Source organism: Lissotriton helveticus, chromosome 2_2 (genome assembly GCF_964261635.1).
Source record: "Lissotriton helveticus chromosome 2_2, aLisHel1.1, whole genome shotgun sequence".
NCBI lineage: Eukaryota > Metazoa > Chordata > Amphibia > Caudata > Salamandridae > Lissotriton > Lissotriton helveticus.
The window spans coordinates 47,245,165-47,265,833 of NC_136060.1; positions in this window are offsets into that span (position 1 = coordinate 47,245,165).

Sequence of the window (20,669 nt, forward strand, 5' to 3'; positions counted from 1 at the left end):
ACTAGACGGTATGAATTGTCTGGTTTGGAGACCGGAAACAAAGGGTTGTTCATTTGTGAGGTGCAAGTTTCAATCACCCCCTGGTATTCTAGCTGATCTAGTATTTCATTTACCTGTTTTTTAGCTTCTTGCTTAATTGGGTACTGTCTTTGTGCAGTTGGTTGTGATTTTAACTGGATTTTGTGAGGAGGAGAGTCCTCATCCCATCCCACGTGATTTTTATATAAAGCAGGAGCTAGAGCCACTGCCCACTTTCTAGCAAGTGTGTATTTTTTATGAATAGGAATTTGATTTGAGAAGGCAGGCATAATTACTTCTTCGCCATGAGGGCAATCCCTGACAAACTCTGGTGGCCTGTCTTTTTCAGCTAGAAGGATATCATAGCCCTTGGAGAGATTATCCCAAAATAGTCCCCTTATTTTTCTAGTCTTATCCCCCTCTATACGCAATGTTATTTCGTATATTTTGTGAGGTTTGCTAACTCTGGTGTCTGCAGTTTCCACTTGAAGATATTCATTCGTGTCCACTGTCTCCAGATGATTCATAAGGACTTTGCGAGCAATGCTCACTTCTGCTGCGCTGTCTAGCATTGTCTGAGCCCATTCTCCGTTTTTCAGTTGTGTCCTCAGTATTCTCGGCATTGTTAACTACCTTGATACTGGCTACCTTCTTTTTTGGAAATTGTAATTTCTTTTTTAGCTGAGCAGGTTCCTTGTCTTTGGACTTGGCGTGCTCTTCTCTTTGTTCTGATCGTCCTCTTCTTTCCGATTTCTGCGAGGAAGTCTGAAAAGATTGAGAGGGACGTGTATCAATGTCTTGATATCTATCAGGTTTTGTAATATTATCCCTATTTCTAAGGTTATATCTTTTCCCAGAGGGGTCACTCTGAGGTGACCTGTGTCTTTGGTTCGGAGATTTTTCTCTTCGCCTAGGAGACCTTCCTCGGGACTGGAATTTCTTTTCTTTAGGATTGGATTGTTTGTTTCCATCCCAGTTCTTTTTTGGTGATGTAGAATTATTATTAAAAAATATTTTTTCAGGACTTTCAATTAGTTGCGGTTTTACTGGTATTCCACCTAAACTATCTCTACCTAGTTCCTCATAGGATTTTTCTATGATTCTGGCAATTTCAGCTGGTTGGTCTGCTATATCTGTCTCTTTTAACCTCTGGCGGATCGCCACGTTTGCTGCTTCACCTTTTATGTTGGCTAATAATATAGCCGAGACCTGCTTGAAGTCTTTCAGTAATTTCATACCAAGAGTTAAAGCGGGTTCTGGACCATATTCATCTTGAATTTGTTTTAGCACATCTGGTATTACCGAAATGGATGGAACACCGTGCGTTTTTGTGTAGATGGAAGCAAAGACTGTACCCCAAGTGTCACAGTCCTCAATGTGTGGTGCGATTCCCATTGGAAGACAGATAGTCAGAATCCTGTGCTTTTCTAGCGGGGTGGTGTCTGGAAACACCGCCTCTATTTGGGTGATTTTCTGCGCTAGCCAGAATGGTATTTGTTCCCGTTTAGCCGGTACTTTACCTAGGCAGGACTGGATGTTCTGTGGTGTAATTTTATTTGTGTTCCCCTGGTGAGGGGTCAGCTGTGGGAGTTTAATCGCTGGCTGAATTGTTGAAGTCCGCATCACATACTGGACTAATTGTCTATGTATTTTTATTAATTGTTTTAGCTGTGTTAACAGGTTAGCTGCAGACATCCCGTCGATGTCTGGATGTGGTGTGTATCCGGCTAGGACCGGCCACGTTGCTCCTGGTCTACTTAAAGGACCGAGCCTGGTGATGTGATTATTATGTTTTAGGGCGCCATCAAATAAGAGCAAATGCTCTTGAAATTTGAGTGGTACTTCCACCTCCTCGAAAGGAGTGTACGTTTCAGGAGGTTCCTCTATTTTGTAATAGTGGAAGTACTTTGTTACAGGATTTGCTGCTGGAAAATTTATCCATGAATAGTATACCTCTGTCTGCCGATATTCGTGTGCCTCAATTACGAATATGACTGTACCACCTCTAGGTGTCAGTCCATTTTCTATAAGTTTTATGGTTATAGATTTCCTTTTGATGACCGGAATGAGTATTATATCCGGGTCTGCTTCCTGTATGGTAGCATCAGCTGCTGCGAGTTCAGTTGCTAATCTAACTGCCTCTCTTTCTTCATCACTGTCTACCATTTTACTGACAGGATGGTTATTTTTTTTGTTTGTTTGCAGATCAGGTTTCTTATGGAAACAAAGATTAGATGCACAATATTTTGGAACAGTGTATCCTTCAACGTTGACTTATACCAAGAACCATACATAGGAGTTCCCTCCTGCGAGGTCTGGCAGATATAACCTTTCACCCACTCCAGACGTCTTTGGAGTATTATGGGAAAAGGGGTCTGAGTGAGAAAGCACGACTGAGTTACTCTAAATGTCTTACGTTAGTTTTATCGCCCTTTCCAAACGCGTTGGGCGCCATGTAGTGTAGTTCCTATCATCCCAATAGGCTCTGCGCATTGGAATAATACCTACAGCAGTAAAGGCCTAGACCAGACGTTAACTAGGTCTACTACTGTCGATACTAGACTTAAAGTTTTGGGTTTGCCAGCTAGCTCAGAGTTCACTAGAAACTTTCTCGAATGTTCAGGCAGGACTTAACTTCCCTGATTAGACAAGAAGGGATTTAGTTTCTGACAACCATAGAACATGACAACTTTGCTCTCCCCTAATCAAGAGTATATCTCGAGAGTCGTGTGAACAAAAGGCAATTTATTTTACTCAGTCAGTACGTGCATTCTTAGTCTCATCAGATTGTAGAGAAAAGGAAGAGACGGGCGTGTTCAATAAAAAGGTGTTATTTATTGATCAGTCTCTTTTCTCATACAAGAGAAATGGATCGATATTATTGCAATACTTATAGCTAAGTAAAGTGCATACATTAAAAGCAATAGAATAAAATAATACTGTAAAAACATTGATATGGTTTCTAAGCCATAAGATGTTTTAAAATGAATAAAATATATTACATACACATATACCTTTGACTAAACGTACTCAACTGGTGTTTCTAAATACGCCTACCCCGTGTACCTGACCTAAGCCTAATGCGTGGGCGGGAATAGAAAGTTACAGTTTAAGTTAAGTTTGTTTTTGCCAAGTGAATAACTAAAGAATTCTCTGTGAGGGGGTATTCAGTTCTGTACCTGGAATCTAGGTTGAATGAGGGATGGTATCTCTCGTCTCTGGTCTCGATATTCCAGGCTGCCTGCGAGGGCTACCCAGAAACACCGGTGCTGGATTTCTCGGCAGGAGAAAGCAGCTTCTCGTTCTCAGCGCGTCAGGAAGGCGGGGCTGCGCCAGCGGGGTCTGCTCTGCTCTGGGCTTCGGCAAGTATGGCTGCTCCGTCTCGTCACCACCGCGTGTGTTTGCATAGGGCAATATCGGTAATATTTATACCTTTAAGGTGCCGAGATTGACGTAAGGATGGACATAGATACGTCAATAAGGATGTCATACGACTTGCTCGTTAGCACATTCTTTTGCTGAAGTTCTCGGTGAAATCAAAACAATGGCCGCAGGGTTTTGCCCAGGTTGTCATAGGTTTGATTTGTTATGAGAACTCCGTATGCCTTATCAGGGGCTGGAGGAATATCGCTTGTCTAATTAGATCGCAAGCGTTATGACCTAATCAGATAACACGTTCCTGTGCCGTAGTGTGACTGCGTCAGATAACGGTATCTGCATCATGGGGGTTTTCTGCCTCATGGGCTGACTGTTAGTTAACTTGTTGGTTTGTTTAACCAGAATAGGGTCAGGAATAGGGGGATCGATTCAGAACCTATAGGAATACATCACAATAGCAGTACAGTCCAGCACACAAAAAAACTAAAGAAAAAGAAAAAAAAAAGGAAAGAAGGCCCATCTGTAGTTCACCGATTCTTAAATCCATTCTGCTATAGGGGCCCATATTTTTAGCCCTCTTGCTCTCTTTCAGCTTTTCTTGGTCTTATAGATTGCAGACTCAAAATTGTACATAGCCAAGAGCTGGGCCCTCCAGGAGGAAAATTACAGAGGATCTGGAGAAATCCAGTCTTTAGTGATACAGGCACGCAAATTAGCCATACAGATAAAAAGAAAAGAGATCATTGATTTAGATCTAGTTTGCACATTAGGTTCAACTCCTAAAAGTACCAGCTCCCTAGTAATACAAATTGGTGAACCCAATAATTCTACCAAAAAATGTTGGATTGACGATAGAAAATCTATCAATTTGGGGCAGGAGTAAAACATATGCACAGCATCTGCTGCAAAAAAACGCATCTAATACAATTAGCTCCAGCTCCTGTACTCCATTTAGAAATTTTTCGGGGAGTATAATATAAATCATGAATAACCATATAGTATTGTGCCCGCATCCTACCTGTATTCAAAATTTCGTTTGCCAGAGTTATAGAAGCATTCAAATCAATTCCCTCTATATTTGGATTTCTTATCCACTTGTTTTGACATTCCTCTATGTCATCTGGTAATAGCTGAATTAGATAAGAGTAAAAAAAAAGCTATCGGCATCCCTTTCCCAATCCCCTCAATTAAAGGAAATTTCCTAAGCTGAGTGACATTTGGACCTAGCGTGTTGTAACAACTGCGAATCTGCAAGTATTTAAAAAAGTCCTGCTTGGGTAAACCATATTTAAGTTGTAGCTCTGTAAAATACGGGAATTGAAAATCTAACCGTAAATCCCCCAGACAGCAGATCCCTTTCTGGTGCCACTTCACAGTTATTTGATCTCGGAAAATAATAGGTAAGATGCCGGCAGCTTCAAAAAGAGTATAGCAATTTATATTGAGTAATCCTAAATGCTGCTTAACCCGTCTCCAGATCGAATAAGCAGATTTAAGAATTTTAAACTTAGTTTTTTTATAGTAGCTTGGTTCCACAATTTTTAGAAAACATCTATTGGCTTCTCCACCAATCCCAAATTTATATATTGAAGGGTTATGACATGGTAATAACCTGGCATTCTCCCCGACCAATCGGGGGGCAATAAATTGCAACACTGTAAAATAGAAAGTACGGTACACCCCAACCCCCACTGGCTCTGGGAAGTACCATCTTTTTATAGGCCCTTCTGTGCCGTTTATAGCCCCATAAAAATCTGGAAGTGATGGTTTCAAGCCTTTTAAAACAAGTTGATGGAAATTCCAATGGTGCGGTTCTGAATAAATATAGAAGTTTAGGGAGCACCAACATCTTTAAGACATTCATAAAGCGAAAGATGGAGATGGTTAAGTCGCTCTAGAGTAGAATTTACTTTATCTAGGACTAGGTCAATATTGATTTCGGGAATCTTGCTGATTGGTGAGGTGAGCTTGATCCCTAGGTAAGTTTCCTCCGGTACAGTAGTAATAAACCCTGGAGGATTACCCCCAACATAAAGAATATGTGTCTTGGTTAGATTTAACTTATAGCCCGAAAAAAGACCAAACTGTAACGCAAGACCATCAGTTGTCGAGAAGGGCCAAGGGAAGATCAGTAGTCACAACAACAATATCGTCTGCTCAGGCAAGAGTTCTATAATCGACGTTACATACTTTGACTGGTTTGATATGAATGGATTGGTTCAATTTGGATTAAAAAAATCAATATATAAAGCAAATAATAAGGGTGAACTAGGACAACCTTGTCGAGATCGTAAAAGGCTCTGACTCTCTACCCTCTAGACGTATTGACGCCATGGGAGATTGATATAAAGATTTTATTGCTTGGAGAATTCCCGGTCCGAATCCCTTCAAGCGTACATCCTCCCATAGATAGGGCCAGGCCACCCTGTCGAATGCCTTACTGGCATCCAACAGGGTGATACCCATCGGAGTCTTCGTAGCCTCGGGCCAGTTCACAAAGGCAATGACACGCCACACATGATCGGTCGTGTCCTGGCATAAACCCATGTTGTAGAGGTGACACTAAAGTGTAGATGATCCTAGAGAGGTGGATAGCTAAAATTTTAGAATAGACCTTACTGTCGGCATTAATTAATGAAATTGGTCGGTAAGAAGACGGTGAGAGGGAAGGTTTGTCGTTTTTTAAAAACACCATTATTGTTGATTTCCCCCAGGAGAGCGGGGGTAATCCCCTTTGTGCGGTCAGACACATCATCAACAATTGTTCCTTTAGAACCAAGAACATTTTTTGAAAGAATTCCAACGGAATCCCATCTGGGCCGACTGCCTTTCCTACCACTAGCAATAATATTGCTGCTTCCAGTTCCTCTTGAGTAAAATCAGCCTCTAACTCTTCTCTTTGAGTAAGAGTAAGCTTAGAGAACTCCTGGTCCATGAAGTCTGTGTTCAAAGTCAGATTGGAAGGCCATATTGAACTATCTACACTCCTGTGTTGGAGGAACAGGACATTGCTGCAGCAATTGGCTTGTTGTGAAACTGTTACTATGTACTGGATGCCTGCCCGTAAATCGTAGCAGTTCTGATTGTTGAGAATGAGATAACTCCCATTAGAAAGCAAAGTGAGAGTTTGAATAATAGCAGGAACCGAGGTTCCTTTTAAAAAAACAAGCCAAATTAGGTGCTGAAACGTTGCAGGCTCCATGAAGTTTTACTTGCATTCACCCAATGTAGTAATTGACTGTAGAATCAGAATCCTCCCCTGTAAGGAAAACTTCCTTTTCTGCACGTTGACAATGGAATGCAAATGGTAACGACCACAATTTGTGGAAGAAACAACTCTCCAGTGGTTCACATCTACCTACAGGATAGTGTTTCACGCATGTAAATTGGAAAAGTGAGATGGGTTATGAAATAACACCATGTATTAAACATACTGCAGAATCTGTTTCCGCTAAAGTAAATGATAACTGTTCTAGTTTCTCAATGTGTAACAAAGTGTAGGTTGCATCTTTCATAGACATCATTATTTGCTTATATGTCAAATTGAACGGTAAAAACTGTGAGAAGCATTAAGGTAATCCCATGGTACTCTATCATTCTTAATTGTCTGTAAGGTCCAACTAAATTGCATAACAGAACATAGTTGACACTGACCATGATACAAGGTAGATACTTCATTCTAAACAATATCAATAACAGATATAAGTATATATACAAGACAGTGTGTTTATGCTGTCATCAACCACAGCAAGAACTTTGTCCAAATGTTCTTGATCAATTTGGCATAAGGGTAGTGCTGCTTCCATTTGCAATAGTTTCCAAAGTTCATTATAGGCTGCATAAGCAAAATGTTTAATTCAAGGGGATTTTGGTCCTAAAAGAAAATCAGAAAGATCAATGTCACCTGCCAAAATGAAATATGGTGCTTTACAGAAGATAGTGTGGAATGTTTCAACCATTGTTGACATAATTTATCTACTGAATAAGCGGTAACCGTATGTGAGTGGGAGTAACAAGGATCAGGTCTATTTTGGCTAAACCCCTCAGCAGTATTTATAAAATGTAAATGACAAGCATCGGTGCTAGATATATCATAGAAGAATTAAAAGTGCCATTTTGTATCATACAAGTTAAATCTTCAACTGTGTAGTTGGTATGTGTGTGCCACATCTCATATTGAGCCAGAGACGGAATGGAGGGAGTATTTTTTAGGAGTGGCTAACTGAAATAGTTCGTTTGTTGAACCATCTGATTTAACATTTTTAGTTGTGACAGAATTAAACATGCACGTTGCAAGGACTCACACCCTTGCACTTGCTAAACTTTTGTGCCCCAAATTGACTTTAAGTCAACAGTGTCCTTCCAAAAATCGTACCCTTTCAGGGACAGATCTCCTATAAAGGTTGATGAATAATTAATTTAGTCTGTGTAAGCATATATTTGTTCAATGTAGAGATATTCAATTTGAAATAAGATGCTGGGTCGGATAGATCATAACCAGTAAAATATGTACATTTATGTTTCTGCATAATGGAACTCCCTTTAGATGGTGTTGGACAATGTTCCCATTGTGTATAATTAAAAGAGGGTTGCTGAGTACTGGTTTTGTGTAGAAAGTGATGTCCATAATGCTGGAAGCAAAATAAATCAGAATCATTTGATGAATTTAAATATAGATCTTCTGAATCAAAAACAGTATAATATTGCAACTCAGCAAATAAAGAATTAACAGCAATAACATCCCAATCATCTGAATGCATTCCAGGTAAAACAACATCTCCCAAGGAAACACAGAAGACATATTGAATTTGTAGGGTCTCTATAGGACCTTATAGAACGAATGGCACTTTGTCCCAAACAATGCCACTAGCAATTATGATCAAGGGTTTGGTCTCTATTCATTTTATATGAAGAAATATGCAGGCCAATACACCGTCAACCAGATCCACAGCAGAGTACTCAGGCAAGTAGTGACAATTAATCAAAAGGAAAAAGATAGTCACAATTCCAATTCACATAAATAGGAACACCATAGTCAACACGATCCAGATGTAAGTCCATAGAGGGACTAGATAAGTTCTTTTCAACCATGATATGAAAATGCAAATCAATGTAGGAGGCACAGCAATAGACGAAGACAACGACGATATATCTGAAGAAAAGTTACCTTGTTCAATATAGTAACCGCTGGAGCTGATTTTCAGCAAAGGGGGTTGGTCTTCATTAAGTGAAGAATACATCATAGCTTCCTGAATATCAACTGCAAATTCAACATGCGGAGAGGCATACTCGTTTACCACTGTTGTAGGCGTTGAAGACAAAACATGCAACAAATCAATGAAGGTCTCAGTCTCCCTTTTCAAATGCTGGGGAGACTAAGGGGAAACAGAATTCATCTGAAGAAGTGATACATCCCAACACGGAATGCTTGTAGGCATACTATTGATTATCGGCTATATGGTGTTACTTGACATGTTCAATTGAAATGAACCGACTGACCTTGCATCCAGGCAATGGAGGTAAGATCACAGTGCGGGTGCCCTTTAGACCAAAGGCTGGAGCCAGAGCACGGTATGTGGGACCAAATTGTTTAGTTTTTGACACCTTCTCCAAGACCGATCACCAACTTTAGGAAGCCAGCAAGAAACCGGGACCAGTACTGCTGCATCCGTTCTTTTGTAGATTCTATAAAATAGTACAATGGTTATCTATGTCAAATGTTGCGGCAGCCACCACAATGTGTGGACCGTTAAGGTCTGCCACAAACATCTTAATGCCAAAGATCATTTCATACGGGGGGCCCACCCAGAGATCTTCTTGGGAGATTATTTAGTGCACATTGCACCCCATAGAGATGAGTCAACCAGCCCCAGCCTGTTCCTAATACCCTTGCTGTTAAAGATTGCTTTTAGTCATGGTTCATCCGCTTCATAACAGAGTCTCTTATGTCTGCGGAGAAGGATCAAAGACGAAATTGACATCAGCTGAGGTCAATGAACTAGCACATTGTATTCAATGAGGATGCAGAGCTTTTGCATTTGGTACACACGCCTTTGTGACAGATTTTAAAGCAGGCATGTGCGAAACCATGAAAATGCATTTGCCCTAAGCCAGAGAGCATTCCTTCAGAATCGCCATCTGTACAGCTGTCAACATCTTTTTCGTAGAAGAAAAATGCAGTAAAAGCAGGAGTATACAAATGTGACTTACATGCAATGGGAAACATGTCCCCCTCATTAAAAGTCATGTAAGTGAATCCTGATGTTTCTGGTACAATCCTTATGACCAAATTTGTGGTATTGTCTCTGGTTAACAAGAATGAAGTTTCAGGCAAATCAGACTGCAAAGACCGCATCACTGTGGTGTCTTCCGTAAGCCAACTGGAAGATGAAAAAGAAAGTTGTATCAACGCGTATAGCAGTTTGATCCGCTGGGCATAATCTGGAATATAGGTTCTGATGAAATTCAAGAAACCCAGCAAAGACTGTCATTTTTTGATGGTAGTTGGAGGCTGCAATTGAGCACATTTCTCCCAAAAGTGTGGTGCCAACCCCCTACCATCGATATTCAGTTTGTAACCAAGGAAAAGAGCTGACAAAAAGGCAATACACGATTTAGCGAAATTACATTTGTAAATTAAAGACATGAAATAAGTAGTCATGCGATTCACGTGTTTTAGATGAGGATTTAATTAATCATCCATCAAGTAAATATCATCGACATATAAAGAGGCATCAGGGTCGATTTCAGGTAAAATTGACACAATGTGGGCCGCAAAAACCCAAGGGCTTATCTTATACCCCATTGGCAATCTCGCATAGCATCTCTGATTGCCGAGAGTGCAGAATGCGGACAAGTCATGGCTTTCTGGAGAAAAGCTCGGGATGCTGAACATGCAAAATTTGCAATCTGGAGAAGAATATCTCTCTAGCAGCACAAAACCTTTTCGAAAATTATGATTTGGATGAAAAAAACTCCTCAGATTGACATTTGACTGTACTTTTTTGTGCAAGGAGTCCTTTTTTCTAAAAACCTTTGTTTGGGAGAGGAAGGAAGTGCCCCTGAGTCTCCAGTTTCCTGTTCCTGTCCAGCAGGTACCTCCCAGTGCTTTGTCTATGTCCTGTTCACTTTTAATTTGGATTGGAGCTGGAAGGATCACACTTTGTGTCGGCTGCATCATACATCATTGGATTTGAGAACGTTTGGATTTGAGGACTTTTAGATTTGAGATTTTACAAGTAAGTTGGTGTTGTTTGTTTGATTGGGGCATTGCAGTTGCTGAAACTTCAATTGTACTTTTCATCATTTAAAAAACAAAAATATTGTGGGTAGCCAGTAGGCCCAGAGCTAGTCATGGGTGCATGATGAAACAACTGTTCCTTTAGTGTGTGTTGAATCAATTTATTTTAAACATCATTTAGGGCATGGATGGCATTGGATTGAATTACAAAATATGTCTTTTTGGGGGTATTTCACTATTTTGGTGTGTTGTAAATCGATGCCTTTGTTGTGTGTGTGGTGTGTTTGTTGTGTAACTTGCACACCTTGTTTAGCCCTATGGAGATTCATTTTTGCATTTTATTGCATGAAAGCTGTGTTGTTTAGCATGCCTCCTTTGACTAGCTATTTTAGGCCTGTTTCAGTTTATTGTTATCCAGGTCTCCTGCTTGTTTCTTGTGAATGTGAGTGTCTATTTGGCTACTGGCCATTTCTGGTGGTCGTTATAAGTGTGCTGCTTTTGCCATATCGGCCTGCATGTGTGTCATTTGTTCCTCGTGGCTTACTGCTTTCATCCCCTTTGCCAGCTCCCTGAATAACACGATGAGAAAATTAATCCCAAACAGGTTCCACTTCCATTACATTTGAATTTTTCCATTTCCAAGCTTTATTTCTATCATTCTAGACCATAAAAGCAAAAGATGAAATACAGATATCACGAAATTTTGAACCTTACAGAATATAACCATTAGTAATTAATTGTACAAATTTTATGACAAGTAAAAAAATATTAAGATTTAAAAACAAGATATTTATGATTTAATAAGATCATAGCATTGGAAGACGGAAGGGGTAAATTCAGCATGCGCTTGGGAGATTTAAAAACTTGTGACGCATGAGTCATATGGAGTTTAGGAAACGGGACACAGCAAAGACAATCGGGGGGAATGTTGCAGTTCTCATAACTCTAAAAGCCTCCCATATCTGTTTAAACCCCATGTTCCTGCATATTGGTAGGAGCCAATACCTCCTGGGTACATTGAAACCTGGGCAGAAAAAAAAACATGCGTGAGAGTTTCTTCCTGACTCTCACATGCAGGACAACCACTGGGGAGTCTTTATTCCATTTGTTTGTAAAAGCATGGAGTGGCAGACAGCCCCACCTAAACTGGGCATAAAGTTTCCTTGCTATGTGCGGGCAGACATCCTCAAATAAATACTGGTCATAAAGATTGAAAAATACAATAATTAAACCACCAGATTTTGTACTCCCATGGAGTTCAACCAGTCTGTAGGATTTAACTAACTCGAGACGTGAAATTGTCGGGGACGCTTCCTCGGGGTGGGTCCATAGGTTTGACCAGCCTAGTCTAAAGGACAGGTCTTTTATATGTGCAAACCCGGATAATTTTCCCACCCCAGGGAGCCCCAATGATCGCATTCACTTCGGACTGGTAAGCTGCTAATTTGAGGTCACCCATAATCTGCACCAAAAGGTCAAAGGTCGTAAACTAATCTCCTCATTTATGGATCTAAGCCCAAGGCCCATTCATAGGGGAATGAGAGGGGTACTTGTTAGTAGAGAACGGAACTGTCTCATGAAGTTGTTCTCGGATTTGACCAGTGCATCTACGGGGTGGTGTCCCCAAAGTTTTGCCCCATACATTTTAGAACTCCTGATTTGAACTTTATAAATCTCCATCAATGAGCCCAGTTGTCTGGATGTTAAACTCCTATATAGTTTTGCTAGGCCCCCGGCCATCTGTGCTATCATCAAGCCTGCCTTTTCTTGATGCGAGCCCCACCCAAAGGTTTCCGTCAGGGTAACACCCAAGTAGTCAAAGACTGCCACCCTCTCCAACTTGGTGGGGGTTAGGGTGAGAAGTTTTGCAAGGATTAAATACCATTTACTTGTTTTTTGATCTCAAGCTCCCTGTCTTTGCAGAATAAAGAAAAGGAGTCAAGGGAGCTTTGGATACCCATGGGCGATTTAGAGAGTAACAAGGTGTTGTCCGCAAACATCATTGCTGGCACCTTGTCACAGGCAAGGTTTGGGGTATCAATATTGGTGACTTTATTTAGTTGTTCCTTTAGAGCATTGATATAAAGACAGAACAGTGTGGGGGCCAGAACACACACCTGCCTTACACCCCTGTTCACTGGGAAGCGAGAGGTAAGTTCCCAGTGTTTCCTGTATCTATCCTGGGCAATATTTCCAGTATACAGTCGCTTGATCAGAGAGAGCAAGTAAGGTGGAATGCCCAGTCCCTCCAACACTACCCACAGTTTATGACGAGGGACCAAATCGAAGGCTGATTTAAGATCAACAAAGATCAAATAGCGGCTCCCATCCTCTATTGTCACTGTCTTCCAATATAATAATTGGAGCCTGAAGATTTGGTCAATAGTGGAGTTGCTTTTACGAAAGCCTGCCTCATAGGCACTCAGAATCTTGCACCCGTCCATCCAGGACTGGAGGCGCTCTAAAATAATCCTGGAAAACAGCTTCTGTGTTACGTCAATCAGGCTTATTGGCCTATAATTCGTGGGCAGAAGGGGGGTCCCTTTTTGTATACTGGAAAGATTTTGTCTCCTAGCCAGGTATCCGGTATTTTCATGCCGCTTAATATGGCATTAAATATTACACATAGATATGGGCCCCAGATATTGGACTCTTCCCAAAATAGATCCCTGGGGATCTTATCAAGTCCAGGGGCCATTCCAAGGGGTAGCTTCCCAATAGCACTCACCACCTCAGTCAAGGTGAACCAATCATCAAATTCAGTAGGGTTCTCCATGACAATTAGCAGTGTGCCATCTGTGGGCTCCATGTTGTCTTGTATGGAGTACAGTGATTGGAAATGAAGTTTCCAAGCTTCTGCAGCTATATTTGGCTCAATAGGTGTTCTCCCTGAGGAACTAGCTGTTCTGAACAAGGACCAAAACTCCCTCATATCTCTGTTGGTGAGAGCCTGTGAGCCTGTTTGACGGCATCCCATCTTTAGGCCTTCCACTCATCGTTGGCAGACTTTAAACTATATCTATATAGGACCCTCCTAGTTTTTATCAACGATCTGTCTTTGGTTTTTATGGCATCAATAGGGGCACTCTTTGCCATACGGCAGGAGTTGTTAACCCAGGTGTATTTTTAGGCTCTTTTGCCCTTAGAGTGTGTCAGAGGATTAGAAATGTTGGTTAGACTGGTGGTCAAGTTCAAATGGACGTCCACAATTTGGGTGATGGAATCAGGAGTGGTAAGTGCCTGCACGGCTGTTTCCATTACCAACAAAGGGGAAATAGTTAGGGAATAGAGAATAGCTACCTTGCCTGGTGACTTCCTCAGAATGCCCCACCTAATTCTCCTTCTATTACTATCTAAAGATAGGGCAGAATCAGAAAGGGGGCCAATAGTGGAAGGTCCATGAAGATCCGGGAGTTTGAGGTCAAGAACCGAAGCAATATGATCGCTGTTGTGTCTTGGGAAAACAGCTAAATCAATCACCCACTGCCATATACTATCTTCTACTAGAATGTAATCAAGTAGAGATGATTGGCCTGATCCATAAAAAGAGTGGTTTCCTGGTTGATCTGACTCGGTGTGCCCATTACAAGCCCTCAATGCGTGTGTTAGTGTTATTGCATTTATCTGTAAAACCAAGGAGGTCCATGCTCTAACCGGAGGAATTTGTGGGACATGAATTAGCCAAAGAGAACCCTTAGCAGTGAGCAGAGGGTCAGTGGAAGATACTAATGGCTCAAATTGGCAGTTATGATCACCTCCTATCACCATCCTAGTATTCGGGGGGACTAGATCAATAAGTGTAGAAAGGATGCATATGGTCTTGGATTCCTGTGCAGTGGTAACCGGACGGGAATAGATAGTAATGAAAGCAATCTTGATCAATGGACTAAAGGTAAGGATGGTACACTGGATATCATCAGATGAAGCGTCCAGCATTTCAACGGTGCAGTCAAGATGAGAGGCAACCCACGTCCCTAGCCCTCCCGAAGGTCTACCTCTACCTCACATAGTGGCTAATACATGAAAGGTTGCAAAACCCCTCATAACAATATTGGGGCCTATTATGATTGCGGTTTTTCCGCATCCTCCGGGCCGGCGGAAGCCACCGCTGGCCCGGAGGATGCGAAAAAACCGCTGCGGACCCTCCAAAGACCCACCGCCACATTAGGATGGCTGGTGGGTCCTGTTTTCCGTCCGCAGCTTTTCCGCCGCGGTTGGCTTACAACCGTGGCGGAAAAGCTCTAATATGGTGGCGGTGTCTCTCAGACACCGTCCGCCATATTAGGAAGGGCTTTAAAAATGCTTTTCCGCGGCGGGTTTTCCGCCGTGGAAGAGCATGTGTATCTTCACTGCGGGGGCCCATTGTGGGCCCCCTAGGTGAAGGGGGGGTGGGAGGTGCACATGGGGGGTACCTATGGTACCCCCCTGCATTTGTATGCAGTAATCGGCAGGCACCGCACGGTGCCTGCCACTTACTGCATACAAATGCAATGTATGCATTTTTACCATTGCGGCGGATGCAGCTTGAAGCCGCACCCGCCGCAATGGTAAAAATAGAGGATGTGACCGCCAGGGTGGGGGTCACATCCTAATTGCACAGGAGGGAACTCCGCAGGCCATGCGGAGGTTCCCTCCTACTCTATGGTGGCGGACGGACTCAGGTCCATCCGCCATCATAATCGGCCCCATTGTCTCTAGACCAAGTCTCCTGGAACATGCACACGTCATAGTTTTGTACAAATTGCATCCAGTCAGGGTTATGGAGTTTGTTTTTAATTCCAGCGATGTTCCACAACAGCACCCTCAACTGGAGGCCCAGGCTCGCAATAGCATCTTGCATAGTGGGACCTGAAGTGTTCGGGACTAACGTGGGCTCCTGCTCAATCTCGAGGTCTGTAGTTCCCACTTGCAGTATAGAACTATTCCTAACCCTAGTTGTGGTTATAAGTTCAGAAGAACAGGAGACTTGATTTGTTGCTGCTCCTGAGAGGACACCAGCGGGCCTTGTGGTCCCAGCTGAGATTTGTGCTGGGACACCATTGAAGTCACTTGAGTCACACCTGCAATATTCATGGTCTGTGACCCAATAATATTCAGATCAGGATCCCTGTTGGTCCCCCCTGAACCCAATCTAGTGGAATAATCAGGGCGAGAGTCAATCCACCTCTTCCAGTGCCCCAAACCTATTAGTTACTGTGACGTTATACTGGATTCAGGAAGATTGGCCAGATGTAAGATGGAGATAGGACCAATGTGTTGGAGCTTTTGTGCCTGGGGTCCATGGTTGTGGGTAGTTACATGTATAGAAAAAATCCAAAGTCTGTAATTGGATCCCTATGGGTGGTGCATGAAAACAGTTACCATTAATTGACGTAGAGTTCTTGCCAACCCATCTCACGCTTCAAACCAGTAATATCTCACCTGCCCTATCATAGGGGAGTTGACTATGCCTGGAAAGCCAGAAAAGGCATTTGTTTCTTAGTTCCAACTGTGTTTCTTCCTGTCTGCTATTTAATTCAGGTACAGCAGTCAAAACTGCAACAGAAGGGAGTGAGGCTGGAGATAAAAAAATTGTTGGCAAGGCCGGAGAAAACAAGGCTCGGCCCTCGCTATGTACTGGAATGGGCACTGGCCTGACTGTTGTCTGGACAGAGTGTGCAGGTTTGTTTCTGCATAAGCCTCCATGGTTCGGGGCAGGATGGGAGCTCGCAGTATAATTGTTAGAATTGATGTTAGAGTTGCCAGCCCTGGGCTTGTCAACATTCATAGGAGGTGGACACAATGGGCTAGGAAGGGGTGGACCCCTGGAAGATAGGGATTGCTCTGTTCTATCCGTCGGTGTGCTGCAGTCTTTCTTCTCTACTGGAGACAACAATGTATTTGCCAGAGGATTATTTAATGCACACGGGGTAAGAGTCTGGCCTCTGGTTCAATTCCCAAGATTAAGCACTAATTCTTCTTTTACAATGGCTCTCATCTGTGCCTCTAGTTCCACTACCAAATGTCTCCCCCATGAAAGGCATTCAGGATTTTTGCAGAATTTGGAGAGGGATTCTACTTCTCGTCCTGGTCTGATTAGTACGCCGTCACTAAAGTTAATTTCTGAGCTAGTCAATTTGGTTGGACCTTTCCCTTTGCCCGTTTTCTGTCTCACAGCTTTGGGCAAAGAGGAGTTTATTCTACCTTTATGAGTTTTGGGGATTGTTGAGGGAGATTGTGGGGGTGATATCAAGGACTCGCTTCATCCGGGTAACAATCTTAATGGACTAGGGTTCGAACCCATACTGGTTTGAGCAGAGAGTGTTGGTTCAGTGGGGTTCGGGAAAAGATCTGGGGTTAAAGAAAGCCGCCTTTCAGTTAACCCGATTTCAGCTGAGACTACCCGAATGGCTCTCTGAAGCATCCTATCAATAGAGGTTTGAGGGAGTGTGGCCGGTATTAGTACCAGAGGATTTTTTTTAGGTACATAGCCTCGCTCCCCCATATCGGAAGAAAATGAAGTTTGAGTGGGCAATGTCCTGGACAGAACCTAACCCCAGGAAAAAACGGATATTGTGACCAACAGGGGACTTAAATGTTGAGAGGAAATGTAAACATAAGCCAATAAGTGCAAGATGATGAAGCTAAAAAGCCTAAACCCAAAAGGGCAAAACTGCAGCATGCATCAAATAATTAGCGGCAGAGAGAGCATGTAAACACACACCAGAGTAAACAAGCTACTCAGGGTAAAAATACACTAACCCAGAAGGCAAAAGTCCAATGAGCTTAAAATAATTAGCAGCCGAAAGGGCATGTGAACCCAAACCAGAATATACAGGCTACTTATGCTAAAAATACACTACCCCAAAGGGAAAGGGTGCAACGTGCTTAATATAATTAGCAGCAAAAAACGGAGTGTAAACATAGACTGTAATACTCTGGCTACTAAGACTGAAAATACGTTAACCCAAAAGGCAACAATATAAGTTACTTGGGGTAATTTTGACAGCCAAAAAGTACATGTGAGTCAATTAATAACATTAGAGTACATGTTACTACAACCCGGTTTAAATGTATAACAAATCCCTCGCTCAAAGCACACTGTATTTGGAGATAGTTTGTGAAAATATGTCCAGTCACCGCGGGGTGTGAGCGGCGTTTAAAATTCTTCAGGCCACGCCTCCCTCGCAGCTGCTGGTGAGGATTTTCCCGCGTTGCACTCTGGGACTAGCAGTCACACCAGAGTGTGAGTTGGCCTCGTGGTCGGTGGAGAAGCCTATGTGCCTTCCCCAGGTACTGCGGGTATCAGGAAGAGCACAGGAGCACCCACAGCCCCTTCAGAATACTTACAGCTCACCTGCAGCAGTTAATTTGTCCCACGCCGGGGGGGTGCGAGCGCCATTTAAAAGGCTTCAGGCCGCGCCTCTCTTGCAGCTGCTGGTGATGATGTCCTGTGTTGCACTCTGGTACTAGGAGTCCCACCAGAGTGTGAGTTGGCCTTGTGGTCGGTGGAGGAGCGTACGTGTGCGCCCCAGGTACTGTGGGTGCAGGAGGAGCACAGGAGCACCCACAACCCCCTCAGAATAATTACAGCTCACCCGCGGCAGCATACTCACGGCAGTTAATGCTTTTTTGTTTTTCTTCTTCTTTCCTATCCTTCCTGAGTGTACACAGTATACCATGAAAGCCCTTGTTGTCAAAGTCTCACAAATGTCTACACTGTTATGTTTTTTTAATAACTTAAACAGACAAGTGCGACCACCACACACTAAGTTATATATTATATACGTTTGTTTGTGCTAGTAGTAATTGAACCACAACAACAAATGCAACATTTCGCTGATGTTCTTCTCCTGGCTTCTTTGCTTTTAGGTGCACAAAATGACAGAGGAGGAGGTGTCATCATCACCGTTCTACTGCCAGACAGAAGTCCTGCTATGCACCTCGTCAGGTCCACGTGTGGCCACAGACATCTCTGCAACTTGTGCACCTGCTTCTTGCTGACATCAGAATGAAGAAGATGGCCCCAAAGAAAGGTACCAGGTCCTCCAGTACCAAGAAAGGTGCCAGTGAGTAGAAGGAAGAGAAGAAGGAAGTGGCGCTGCAACTTACCAAGACTGGTGTGCCGGCCAGTTAGTTTTTTTGGGAAACAAAAAATTATGCCTGCATCAGCGGTGTCCAGAGAGCAAGCTGGGAGCATCAACTCTGCATCAGCGGGCCCACTCCATCAACCTAGGCCCAAGCCCCTGAGTGTCACAGAGGTAGCCAGTCTACTTGCTCAAACACCAACGAGCAGTGATGTTGAAATGTCATTATCGCAAAATAGTACCCAATCAACGCAGGCAGAAACTCAGCAGATAAGTGGGCAACGACAGCCACAACAACAGCCACAATGACTGCCCACAATGTTAGTTGTTCCTCCTGAAGTAGGGGCAGTTCAGGAAAGCGAGATTCCTGCAGAGGAAGGAGAGAAGCCACTCTTTCAGAAGATTCATTGTCTTTCAGATCCCCAGCAAGGAAAAGGAGGGGTAGTCCAACAGAGGAGGATGATGATGAGCTAGTCATCATGAACATCACTCCCACCCCTTTGGAGATGGAGACCAACATTATTATTACCCCATTCAAAATTGCTGTGAGGGATGTGGCACAGATACCACCAACACAGGTAACGTCAACACAACCTACAGCTTTCATATTTGCATTTGTTATGGCCCGGCACAGACCTACATCCAGCTCAACCACCACATCAGTAGGTAGTGGTACTGTAAGTACACAGAGTCAAATTCCATGCCCACCCTCCAATTCATCTGGCATTGAAAGAGACACCTCCAGCAGCACCAGAAAGTTCACCTCCCCAGTTTGGGACTATTTCTTTGGTTAGCAGTAAGGAGGAGAACGTTGCTATATGCTCAATCTGTCAACACACTGTTTGTCTGGGTAAGCTTGGTGCAAACTATTATTTATTTGTTTACATTTGTAATGCGCACAGCTACCCAACAAAGGGTTTCCCGGCGCGGCAGATCCCAATAGCAATGCGGTTACAGAGAACTAGATGTTAAAGAGCCATGTTTTTAGGGCTTTTCTGAATTTGATGTAATTTGACTCAGACCGCAGTGTATGTGGCATTGAGTTCCAGAGAGAAGGTCCTAGGAATGAGAAGGACTTGCTATGGTACCAGAGGCCAAGCAAGTCATCTAAAAAAACACCACATTATCCAGTGGGAAGCACAACTACTTATCGTACAAAAAAAAGTAAAACTGCACCCATTGCTGTTGGTGGGGATGAAGAAGTAGAAGAAGATATGATTGCAGTGGAAGGTGAACAAGAGGGAGATAATTCTAGCCCTGTCCCCAGCAGTGTAATGGTACCGCCCACATCCTCACCAACATCTCAGTGGCGCCATAGTGTGAAAACTCAGAGTCAGACTGAGGCACCAAGGCAACAGAGTACGGCAATGAAAAAAAGTGTGACGTTGAGCCTAACTGGGCTGAAGAAGTCACATGCATCAGCTGCACCACAAAGGAAAATAATTCAGCCTACCATTGTCAGCATGCTTAGGTTGGAGGGGCAGTATGAACGCAAACATCCAACAGCGCGTTTGTACAATGCAAAGCTGGCTAAAATATTAGCACTAGACCTTCTCCCTTTTTCTTTTGCGGAAGGGGTGGGTTTCCTTGAATTTGAGTCAGTATCTGCCCTAAATGGAAGGATCCCAGCCGGTCCTATTTCGCCAGAGTTACTGTTCCAGCACTACATCACGATGTGCTGGAATTTCTTGGATAATCTTTGCAGCAGAGTGCTAATCACACTATCCACCTGACAACAGACATGTGGACCATTTGCCAAGACACTGATTACATGTGCATCACTGCACACGGAATCTCTTTTGAGGGCGTTAGAGAAAAGATATCTGAAGCAGGTGTTGCTGACACTGCTGAGATTATTAATGCGACTCGGAAACATGCAACTGTAGCCATGTTCGCCATGGGGAAATCTTATACTGTAGCAAATATTTTGGAAAAGTTTAACAGCAATGTCTTTGAATGGCTGCACC